Source organism: Neofelis nebulosa, chromosome 4 (assembly GCF_028018385.1).
Source record: "Neofelis nebulosa isolate mNeoNeb1 chromosome 4, mNeoNeb1.pri, whole genome shotgun sequence".
Lineage (NCBI taxonomy): Eukaryota > Metazoa > Chordata > Mammalia > Carnivora > Felidae > Neofelis > Neofelis nebulosa.
The window spans coordinates 28,389,742-28,402,800 of NC_080785.1; the positions used below are offsets into that span (position 1 = coordinate 28,389,742).

At 41.7% G+C, this 13,059-nt stretch overlaps 1 pseudogene; it reads left to right on the forward strand.

Moving 5' to 3' along the window:
- Nucleotides 1-10,071: 10,071 nt before the first annotated feature.
- Nucleotides 10,072-13,059, forward strand: LOC131508532 (gametocyte-specific factor 1-like; annotated as a pseudogene).

The following is a 13,059-nucleotide window of genomic DNA, read 5'->3' on the forward strand; positions in this document are numbered from 1 at the left end:
TTTTACTTATTTTGAGATAGAGGGAGGGAGGAGGCGGGTGGGGTGGCGGGTAGAGAGAGAGAATCCCAAGCAGGCTCCACGCTATCAGCACAGAGCCCAATGTGGGGCTCGAACGCACAAACTGTGAGATCCTGATCTGAGCCAAAGTCAGATGCTTAACCAATTGAGTCACCCAGGAGCTGGAGACCACCCTTATATCCCCAAGCCTGACAAAAATGGCCTATTACAAACTCTTGACCCTGTCCTGCCTTGCCTTTCCCACAGAAACCCCAACAAAGGCCACGACCTAAGCGTTCCCCCACCCACACCCACTCCTGCCTCTGCTTCCCAACACAAACCTCCTGTTCCTCACGTGTCCATGTGTGGGAGCCGTGCCTCTTGTTTCTAGTAGAACTGGGAGTAACAGTAACCTTTTCTTTCAATGGTATTGACCTGTCCATGTCGTCATTCACTCATCCACACAAATGAAGACCCAGACCCCAAACAAACCTTTCCCTGCCTCTTTTCCTACTTGGCACCCTGCGATCCCCATCACTTAACATTCAGCCCTGGTGTCTCTTTGTGCCCTGTACCCCGCCAGGACAGATCCCGCTTTCTTCCTCATCCCACCCCGTTCTCTGATGCCTTCTCAGCTCAGGGAAAGACACAGGACATACTTCCAGCATCCCTGTCCCCTGAATTGCAACATCATCACTGTGAAAACCACCTCCAGCCTTGCTGCATCCCACCTGTGCTCACCTCCTTGACTCTGTGGGGCTAGTCGAGATTGGTCCAACATCACGCTCAGTTCTTTCCATCTGCTCTGGCTCTCTCTGCCTTTCTCTTTCTCTGTGACCTTAAACAAGGCACACAAATGTTTGACCTCCTGCTGGGAGGAAGATGAAAGATGTTCCACTTCACGGGGGATTTGCGAGGACTCGTGACAAGTTCCTGAGGTGTTTTTGAGAACCTGCCTGGTCTCGGGCAGAGGAAGCAGCCTTGACAGCGTGGCTGCGCATTATCATCGTAAACATGGCAGCGCATAACAAGCTCTTGTGACTGGGCTTTTGAAACGACTTCCTCAGGGTAGGAACGGACTGAGATGAAGCTGTGGTCAGCTGTCACTTCAAAGGCGGCCATAATGCAAGGAGCTGGTAGCACTGTGTTCCGTCTTGTGTCCACAGCGCTGCGAACATAAATGTAGCAGTTCCTTTGTTCTGAATTTCTCATTTAGAGGCTTTCATGTAGGAAATCCGATGGTTAATATAGGCAAGAGCTCACATGAGTATTTTTTTTTTATGGTAAAGACGTGATCTATGAGATTTCAGACAAAAGTTTCTCTTCGGTTGTTTGGTTGAAAGAAGTAACTTGCTCATTTATATCTGTAACTTTTCCTGTGACATACAGTCTAGCCCCAAATATATTGTATAGTCAAAACGTGGTTGAGGGACACTAAGAAAAGCAGATGATGCTACCCAGAAGGTCCATCTGGGTGACTTGCAATATACTATCTTCAGCAGGAAGAAAGATTACATCCACCGTGGCAGAGAGCATAAGACAGTTTTCAAATTGGAATCAGGAATGAGTCCAAGAGGTTTACAGGGCTGTGGCTGACGGCACCCTTAGCCCAAATCTTGAGAGTGGTGGGGTGGTCAGGAAGTTGAGGCTGGCAGGCCCCAAGATCAATCTTCTGCTTCTGTTCCTTATTACTCTTTACCATATTACTTCACAGAATCAACCTAAATAAACAAAAATGGCAGAAATTAGCTGCCATGGTTTGAATGCTTGTGTCCCCCTGCATCTCAGATGGGGAAATCCTAACTCCCCCACAGACTGAGATTAGTAGATGAGGCCTTTGGGAGTTGCTTAGCTCATGAGAGTGGAGCCCTCGTGAATGAAATTAGTGTGTTGGTAAAAGAAGTTCCAGAGAGATTCCCTAGCCTTTCCACCATGTGAAGACACAGAGACGAGGGGCCAGTTGTGAATCAGGAAGAGGCCCTCACCAAAACATGACCATGCAGGTGCATTGATCTTGGGTTTCCCAGCCTCCAGAGCTGTGGGCAATAAATTTATGTTGTTTATAAGCTACCCAGCCCATGGAATTCTATTATAACAGCCCAAAGAGACTAAGATATCAAGTAAGATACTTTCTTCCTATAACCTTGAGCTGGGTAGATAAGCTCATTGACAGAGGAAGATATAAGGGAGGAAATTCAGAAATGTAAACAGTGAAGTCAAACTAGCTCCAACTGGAGTCATTTCCCTCAGGCAGGACAAGCTCCCTAGTTGATTATAACTTGACAAAATTCCTTAAAAGAAATTAAAAGAAACCCACCATGGTGTGTGTATAGATCCCAGAGAAGCACCTAGCCTCCACTCCATGAGCACCATTTTAGAAAATGTTTTATTTTTTGCTGTTCCTTTTTCCCCCCTCTTGTTCTCTGTCCTCCCCCATGGTCAATTTTCTCAACATACAAGTGAGACCCGGGGCAGTCACAGCTTTTGCTTAACACAATTTTATGTCACTCGGAGGTAACAGGGGCACTAATTTCTAGCATGTTCCAGGGGAAAGTATTTTACTTGGTCTTGACAGTAGCTCAGCAGTGCATTGAATTCCCTCTCACAGACACATAAGGACCTGCAGCCAGGTCAAGTGGTGACATGTGTCATTTGCACACAGAGGTGTGTGCAGCCAGGATCGTCTGAGAAGCAGCCTCATGGAAAGAAGTCAATCAAATGTGACTAGACCATCCAAGGGAAGCATCAGCCTGAGAGGCTGACCAGAGAGGGTGTGTCCAGGCACATTGGACATAATTGGAGCTCATTGGACATAATTGAAGAAGACTAGCTTAGGAGGAAATTTAAAACAGGGTGGGTTGAGGAAAGAGCCTGACATAAGGCTGGCTCTATGTCTGCTCTCTGAGGAATTCCGGCTATGTCTCAACCTATCTAAACCTCAGTTTCCTCATCACGGACACGATGACAGCTTCTACCCTCAGATGTTTTGAGGTGAAACGTGATGATGCATGCAACACACTTAATACAACACGTGCACAGAGTATAGGCTCGTTCTATTCCAGCTATTAGAATTACCAAAACTATTATTACTATCGCTATTTACCCTAAATGAAGGGGAGGGTGGCTGTATCCCCTTTCATCAGGTGTCCATAAACTTGGTGTGGCAAGGAGGGTTGAAAGAAATCCTATTTGGACAAATACAAGGTCCCAGCACATGCTGACTTTCATCTGCCATCCCCATATCAAAAACGAGGAGATGGAGGTAAAAGATTACAAAACTTATGCAGGGTCATGTAGAAAAATAGCAGAGTTCAAATTCAAGCCTGAGTAGTTTTCTCTGTCTTGATAGCTAAACATTTCCAACATAACCCTTAGCTTCTTAGAGTCATCCACACGCACTACCGGAACTTCCCCGGTTATGGCATTTCCCTTTTCAGTTTCTATCTTGGTCCTCTTCTCACCCTAATAAACTGCTGCTCAGTCTTCAAGTTGTAGCTCCAAAGTTATCTTCTTGGGGACTTATGAGGTCTTTTCTAAGACTACCAGGAAAGTGGGTCTCTCCCACCATTGGACTCACACTGGATTTGGGGTTTCGTTGAAGATATGGTCCACTCATTTATGCCAGCACTCTTAACCTGGGGTCTATGGTGGGGGCATCAGAGGGAGGTCTGTGAATCAGGCACATGGATATGCATTTGAATGTACACAGGGACAGAAACGCACACACAACAGTAATTTTTATGTGATTTTTTTTCCCCCAAACACCTTAGTGAATACATTATTTCTGTGTCTATTATGGCTGCTCCTATAGACATGCTCTGTATCCTCATCAGTGTTGGCATATGTCAGAACAGCTTTCCACTGGTAGGAATTAAAATATGTGCCCTGCCATTATGATGATGAGCATCTGTCTTTGTTTACATCAGGATTGGCTTGAGTTAGAAAATGTCAAAGAAAATAATAAGGAAGAAATACCAAATATTTTTTGGCTCTGCCTCCTCCTACGTGTGACAGAACACCACAGCCCAAGTTGTTTTGGCAGGATGACTTCTTGTCAGTGGAAGGAACGCGAAACCAAAAATGCAGGACTAGTATCTCATAATTTTTCTTCCAAAAATTTGCAAGTGTAGATCTTTTCTAAGAAAAGAAGACTAGGGTTGAAAAGTCAAGACTTTACCAAAATTGGGTGGGCCCTAATGAATCAGCCTGCTCTTAAAATAACAACAAAGTAAGTGGTAAAATCTGGGTACCCCCAAAATGGTCAAGTTAGTATATGGTTTGGGGCAAAGGAGACAGGTTAAAGCAGTACCTCCAAAGAAATGAAATTATTCCATGATGGTCGACTTTTTAAAAATAATGTTTTGAGGCATCCAATGGAGGAATTGGAAGCTGCTTTATGCAGCCAGCTGATGCCTTCAAAAATAAACTCCTATTTAGCAAGTCCATTCAGAAATTTCAAATCCATCAATATCTTTGAAATGCTGAGAAGTTTCTTCTGCAAATATAACTCGTTGGGCACTTTGTGAATAGACAGAACATCTGTGGTGCTTGTGACACAGCTTAGAGGAAGAATCTTTATGCAGTAAGTTCTACACCCATTGCTTTCTCTGGCCCTGCTTGTCTATGGTAAGGTATCAACTTTGTTAATGCTGGTGCCTTGAATCATTGCCTTTTCAAAATGTTTTCTCATGAAATGAAAGCAGAATATGAACTCCTTCTCTTTTACAAATCTGTGATACAGAAATATGCTGACAACTTGAAACCCCGCAACTCTTTAAAGTACTTCTGATCAGACAACCTGAAAATTGAAACATGAACTCCTAATCTTCCCTTTTCTGACATCAACAGCATTCCGTTGCTGAAGACGAAACTCAGTGACGTGAAGCCGGTGGAAATTAAACAACATAAATCCACTATCCACGTCAGATAATCTTGGAATATCTTGGCGTTCTCTTACGATAAGCCCACTGTGTCTTTTGTGAACATGAACTGATTCTGTTTGCCACAACATGCCATTGTGAGCACAGCTTTTCAGCCTGTGTTCCCGTCAAAGCAGAAAGTCTACAGAAAGGTACCTAGACATCACGCCAGACCCTATTCAGTAATTTCAGCTTCTCATTCAAGCCATGGGAGAGATGCCTTCTCATTGAAGTTTATTTTTTAGCAAAGACAAACTTTATGGTTTAATTTTATTTGCACATATTGGATTTCTTTCTTTCCTTCTTCCTATTTTTTTAGAAAGTTGCCTGAAATTAATTTTGCATGTAAAGGAGGATGGAAAGGGCACAATTCTTATAAAAGTGTTTTGATCTAATGCAACAAAAGCAGCTATATCCATAATTTTGTTTCTCGTTGTATATAAATATCTCTGAGAAGAAAAGCTAGCTTTCACCAGATTCCCAAAGCCTCTATGATACAAAAAGGGTTAAGAATAATAGCATGAAGTTAAACATATCTTGGGGTCAGAGAATCTTTATAATCTGCCCCCCTTTCCACAGCACCTGGGAGAGTGACTGCAATTAATGCCCAGAATGTTGGTCATGGTAGTTATGGTTTTCCCATTCCCTAAAGGATGTTGACCACAAGAGACAGAGTTGGCTGAATGGGCAGGTACACTCGTGAAAATTAATTTTAAAACTGAGGGCAAATCTCTATTCCTCATCAAGACAAGGAAGAAATCTTCTGTATTAAATATCTTATGGCCTGGAAAAGGAAAATCTGACTGGGAGGATGTAAAATGAAAATTTGTTTCCTTTCATTGATACTACAAAATGGTGGGGGAGAATATGTTTTTTTTTTACTTGTACTGCATTTCCATACTGGATTCAAAGTCAAAGTCTTTAACAATTAAAGTAAACATCATTAGGATACTGATATTTTCGTGGGCCATATTATGTCCCTTCGAAATTCATATATTGAAGTCCCACCCCAGTACCTCGGAATGTGACTTTATTTGTAGACAAGGTCCTTGCAGAGGTAATCGAGTTAAAATGAGATCACTAGGGTGGCTTCTAATCCAATATGACTAGCATCCTCACAAAGAGGAAATTTGAACACATACAGGATGGATGGAAGACACGGGGAGAGGATGGCCATTTACAAGTCAAGGAGAGAGACCTGGAACAGACCTATCTCTTATGCCCCTTGGAGGAAACGAATCCTGTGGACTCCTTGACCCGGGACTTCTATCCTTCAGAACTGTGGTAAAATAAATTTCTGTTGTTTAAACCACCTACTCTGCAGTGCTTTGTTAGGGCAGCCCTAGCAAGCTAGAACATATATACAGAATAAATCCCAGGAACTCCAGACAAAGACCATGAAAATAGGCTAGGGGGACCCTGGAAGTAACACTGAACTGGGACACAGAGGCAGATAGGATTATTAATCCCTATGACCACCGCCTAAGGAAGGAGAAAGCTCTTCAGCTCTAACATAGATCAGCAGCTCAGAGCTTCAAAGTTTTAAGTTCTTCCATCATACTTTAAGTCTATCAGATAACGTGATGCCTCTGGTATAGGAGTCAAGATTTGTGTGTCTAATTAGTAATTTTTTTTCATGCACAGAAGTGTAAAATGTAAAATCTCAATGTGAGGGGTAGAGGAAAAGGAGGAATTATAAAAGCAGTCTGAAAAGTAAATCCTTACTTTATTGGGCTCCGGCTACAATCGACTTGGCTAACCTGCTTCTGCTTTTTGCACAGCAAGTCGTCAGTTGCTTTTCTTTGCCCCTATTCCCACCTCTGGAGGAACGTGGGTGTTTCCTGGCTCCTCTCCCTTTATACCCTCTCATGGTTTCAGGTATCACCTTAATGGCCTTGGACTCCTGTTGTGCTTCAGGCTTGAGTTTGCATCCTGGCTGTGCCCTTTACTTCTTGTAGGTTGCTTTGGGCAATCTGATCAGCCTTCCTGAGGTCTGAGTTTCTTTAGAACTCAACAGTATCACCATCACAGAGTGTTATGGAGCGTGAGCAAGAAACTGCCTCTAAGTTCTCAGCATAGGTGTGGCCCAGAGCAAGTGTGCAATAAATGAGAGCTGAATTAAAAATAACAACAATACAACAAACCGGTATATGGTACTTACTATGTGCCCAACACTGATCTAAAAGCTTTACATGTATCAACTCATTTAATTCTCACAACAGATGAGGAAACTAAGGCACAGAGAAATTATGCAACTTGCTCAAACTCACACAGTCAGTAAATGATGGTTCTTCATTACTCAGGTAGTCTGACTCCAGACACTATCTTCTCAAAATATTAGGCATACTATATCTCTCCGACTATTATTATTATTTATTAATGACACAGCCCTTCTTTTCTCTCTTGAGCTTCCAAATCATATGGCTTAAAAACAAAAATAAAGGGGTGCCTGGGTGACTCAGTCAGCTAAGCATTCGACTTCGGCTCAGGTCAGGATCTCATAGTTCATGGCTTCAAGCCCCACATCAGATTCTGTGCTGACAGCTCAGAGCCTGGAACTTGCATTAGATTCTGTGTCTTCCTCTCTCTCTGCCCCTCCCCTGCTCTCTCTCTCTCTCTCTCTCTCTCTCTCTCAAAAATAAATAAACATTAAAAAATTAATAAAAACAAAAATGAAAACAACAACAACAACAAAACTCTCTGGATACCTCACAGTCACCTCAGATGCAACATGCTCAAATGAGTCCCCACACTGCTCACCATCCCTGCTCCTTTCTTGGGAGTGGGTGGCATATAGCCCAGCGAGAAACCTGGTGTCACATCAGATTCCTTGTTTTCCCTAACCTTCCCACACCCCAGCAATCTATTGATTTCTATTTCTATCCTCTTCTCTCCATCCCTAAAACTTCCCTTGAAGTTCAAGACGTCATCGTCTCTGCTCTAGATAATAGCCACAGCCTTCCAACTGGTTTTTCTGCCTCTAGGCTCAAAGAGCCCGTATCTCCTTACCTCACCTTCTCCATGGATTTGTTTTTAAGTTTATTTATTCATTTTGAGAGAGAGGAAGAGAGAGAGAATCCCAAGCAGGCTCCGCAGCACTGTCAGCACGGGGCCCCATGTGGAGCTCCGGTCATGAACTTTGAAATCGTGACCTGATCTCCAACAGTTGGACACTCAGTTGGACGCTCAGCCGACTGAGCCACACAGGCATTCTCCAACAGATGTAAAATACAAATCTGACCATTTCAATGCTGCCTAAAGGATTAATTTGGGGTTCATTAGCATAGCCCAGAAGACCCCCATATATGACTGCTATCTACCTCTCCAGCCTCAACTCCCCCTCCTACCAAGTCCCATACTTCCCTGAACTTGACTAATCTTCTGTTGCTCTCTTCATCCTGCTATCCTTCCATCCCTGTCTCAGTCTCTGATCACTTACTTTCCCACCATCTCTCTTTGTCTCTCTGTCTCTGTCTCTCTTTCGGTCTCTCTCATACACCATGTTGTTTCACGACTAGTATATTAGAGTCTACGTTTTAAAAAATTGCTCAGCTTATCCACCAGGAATACATAAAACAATCACAGGAAGATATGATCACTAACTTTCCCACCCACCATTTCTCTCCCTGCCAAAATACTCACCAAATTAAATTTGTTACTTGAAGAAAAATAAAATCGCTTGAAAATCAGTTTTATAAGTAAGCAAATTTTTAGAAAATCATCTCTCAAAGACATAAAACTTCTAAAGCAACCACACGCCAGCCATTATTTATATTCTGTTTTTAGCATCTTCATACCTCATGTTCTATCTGAAAGATAAAATGACTGGTTTTCTCCTGGTGACATAACGGACTAGCGTGTGACCAGTTATCATTTCTCTTCTCTGAAACCAAAAGCTTCAAGGACATAGAGATGGAATTGTTGAAAAGGCCTTGGGATTGACACGGTTATGCGCCTGCCCCTGCTGCTGAAAATGTACAGTTTATCACTGTGTGTCACGAACGTCAGGATGAGGCAAACTTGTGGTAGCCTATCCAGTCTCCCTCTTTCCTTGCATGCCAGTTTCCCATTTAATCCGTAGAAGTTACATATTGAAAGTACAGATGAAACTGAGTGCCCCTTGATCACCTGCGCTCTGGGTCGAGCACTCAGAAAAATTCTCAGTAGTTGGTAGATGGTGCTGCGGAGTAAAAAGAAGAAATCGGAAGCAGCCCTAAGTTCTACGTACCGTTATTTCATCTCCTAACCTGACGGGAGAGCAGTATTGTGTAATGGCAGAATGCACGGGCTTGGAAGTCAAAGTCACCAGGGTCTTCTTTGCAGCTGTACCTATGTGACGATGGAGAAGCACTTAATCTAAGGCTCTGTTTCCTCATGCGAAAATAAATAAATAAATAAATAAATAAATAAATAGGCAGTTGTGTGTAAAACATATAATTAAATATTGAATAACAAATGGAAGCTCTTCTTATTTATGAAGAGTGATAGGGCAGTGATTGACAATTTCAGGAAAGCTAATTCTTTTTTTTTTTTAATTTTTTTTTTAACGTTTATTTATTTTTGAGACAGAGAGAGACAGAGCGTGAACAGGGGAGGGGCAGAGAGAGAGGGAGACACAGAATCGGAAGCAGGCTCCAGGCTCTGAGCCGTCAGCCCAGAGCCCGACACGGGGCTCGAACTCACGAACCGTGAGATCGTGACCTGAGCCGAAGTCGGACGCTTAACCGACTGAGCCACCCAGGCGCCCCAGGAAAGCTAATTCTTAACATCAAATGGGAATGAGACATTACTAAAATCTTTAGTCACTGAAATCTCTCACCATTCAAGGATTTAAGTTTTGTATATGATGCAGAAAGTATACCTTTGGCTGCTCAACTTTCAAAAATATGTATATACTACATACTATAATCTTAATGATTTTTTCTACTTTTATAAAATGGCTAACCCAGAAATCTTTTCTCTGATCTTCAATTAAGAGAAAAATAAAGTAATCCATAATGATATGTTCTCCAAAAGTTACATAGTTATATATTAACCCAAGCCCATCCTTGTCCTTATATCTATTATTTAGGATTAGCAAGTTGGTGTGGGGGAAGAAATAGATTTCAGTAAAAACCGTATGTGCTACCTTCTACTCTGAAGTTTGTTATTAAAAATGCGTTGTAGTGATGAAATAATTGGAAACCAAGTAAGTGAACAAAGTTGGATTAACACAATGTGTTAAAATTTTATAGGGTCTAGTTAGAAACACAGCACATCAGTCAAAAGACAGAAACTCTTAGATGTATTAATTTTTTTCTGATAATAGTTGCATATTGGCCTAATAACTCACTGTGCCAGAAGTAGGCAATTTGTTTTCAATCAAATCAAACCTACTTATCCTTTTTAAGTAAAGAACAATTATAAATACGTCTTATTGAATATAATACTCCTCAAAATGACAATTTTAAAGCCAGTCTTAGATTCCAAGTGTAAACTCTAAATCATCTAATAGAGGGAAAACTCAGGATCTTATATAAAGCCTTCAGATAAATAACGATCACTTTCCAAATACCTACCATTCTGATGACAAGCACTGCACTAGCTAACTTTTGTTTATTTTTTCTAGTCTTCTCAAAAACTGGCTTTTCACATTTGAGGAAACAAAGTCAGAGAAGGCAAGGGACTAACCCAAAGTCAACAACTTGCTAATGTTTAAACTGGGATTAGCTTATTCTTGTATCTTCCTACTAGGGGTTAGGCTTCCCATGAAAAACTGTCTTATTTTATTTAAAAGATACTTCTTACAAAAGAGTTATTTGCCAAAACTTCATATGGCTGTATAGCTCATGAAAACAATGAGATTCAGTGGGTAGAGGAATTTGTAGCTCTTCGTGACTAATGTACTTTTAAAATATACTAACGATCATTAAAGCCAAATACCCCATGAAAAATAATAGGCAAAAGAAATAAAGTGTTCTTTTAAAACCTGGTCTTTGGTTTCCTGTTTCATATTATAATTGGTTGATGTCTGAGAAAGTCTGTGTTCATTTTCAGAAATGGCAACAATCTCCTAAAATAGAGTCTGGGCATAAATGAGAAACAAAACGAGCTTTACTCTTTAAAAAAAAAAAAAAAAGAAAGAAATGTCTTGGCAAGAAAAAAGAATGCCCTTAACAAGCTATGAAAAAACATGAACTTTAGTATTTAAGAACCAAGTTTATGAATGATCGGTAACGACAGAACTTGACAATGCCCAGTGTTGGGAAGGAAAACTTTCTTTGTCTCATTCGCTATTGCTGAGTTCCTTCATTGAAACAGACGTGTTAGAAGAGAATTCTGCAGTGTCTGTCTACATGGAAATGCACATACCCTTTGCATTAGCAGTTCCACATCAGCCTGGCAAAAGTGTGCCGATACATACACACACACACATATACATACAAATGCTAACCACATTTTTGACAGAGGAGACAAAATCTTGAGAAAATGAAATGTCCAACAATAAGAATTTGAAAAGAATTGCCAGAGAGGGTACAGTGAAGCACATTGTGGTTACTACAGATACTCCAAATACATTGTCATGTGGGAAAAGCAAGTTGTAGACCATTGTGGGCACCATAGGCCTATTTATGTTAAATATATTGTCAAATTAAACAAAAATGCCCTTAGACTGATGTGGCTCCATTGCGGTGGCAGCCTATAGAGGCAAACCAAAATCTAAACCTACAAATGCCTCAAAGTCACAAAATTAAAACACTAGGGACAACCAGCCATAAACAGCCAGTAGGCATAAAGCTTTAGCCAATCAATAATTTCCTTTCGTTGCTTCCCTTCTGTTCTCTGTATGAGTCTTTCCCCTGGTCCTTGTCTGCAGAGCCCTCCTAACCACTTCTGGTTTGGTGCTGCCCGATTTGAATCAGTTTTTGCTCAAATAAACTCTTACAATTTTTAATATGCCTCAGTTTATCTTTTAACAGTATACACGCACATTCGCTTTTACATTTCTAGGAAATTTCTGGAATTACATAGAAGAAACTGTAACCAGGAGTTATCACTGGTAGAGAGAGGAGGGAAGAGTACTTTTAGTTTTCCACTGTGTAATTTTGTATTATTTCACCATAAGCAGCAATGACTTTGTAAGAACAAAAAGGATTTTAGAACAACATAATATAAAAGACTGTACAAGTGATTCTATTTAACAAAATTATGAAGGGCACCTGGGTGGCTCAGTTTGTTACGCCCTCAGCTCTTGGTTTCAGCTCAGGTCATGACCTCCCAGTTTGTGGGTTCAAGTCCTGCATTGGGCTCCACGCTGACAGTGTGGAGCCTGCTTGGGATTCCATCTCCCTCTCTCTGTCCATCCACCTCCTTTATCAAATAAATAAACTTTAAAAAAAAGTTATTAGAGCTACAGGAAGTGAGGTCCCCACCTGCTAACATCCGGGATGGAAGTGAGCGTTGCTGGGGCCCGGATGTGAGGAGAACGGGACTGACTGTAGGCAGAGCGTGTCTCCACCCAGCCCTTGGATTCTGCTCCTTCATTTCCAACCTGGAAGAAATTTACATCTATTCCCTGGACCATGAAAACCTATGACAATCCCCCTGTGATAAAAACCACCAGATCAGGGCCTAAAGGATTCCTTACCCTCTTATCAAGTGCAGAAAGAATCATCCTGATGTCGAAAGCAAAATGGTTTCGACCATTTTGACTTGTCCCTTCAGTGCTTGCCACCAGGGACATCTGGCGAAATCAGTCATCATATCTTCAGCTATGATGATAAAAGTCATATTGAGCAGGATGTTGTCAACCAAACCAGGAACCTTGCTCTCTGGCTGAGAGCAAATGGCAGTGTCCTCCTTGGGATGGAGACTGGGATAAAGATCTGGGGGAAACAGACCAGCACCCCATTTGTCTGGGGGCACGGCCAACTATGTGGCAATAAAAACCCTGCAAACAACATCATTGTGGAACATGAGAGTAACCTGGCTTCAGGCATGCGTGCTCTCTCTGCTGAATGTTCCGCCGTGGAAAAACAATGGGAATGCACGGCACCTGAAGATCTATCTCATCAAATGCCAGACCCTAGAAGTCTCTTGCTTCTTCCTGCTACCAGTGGGTCTTCATTTTTTTCCCCCTCCTAATCTAGTCATAGAAAGATAA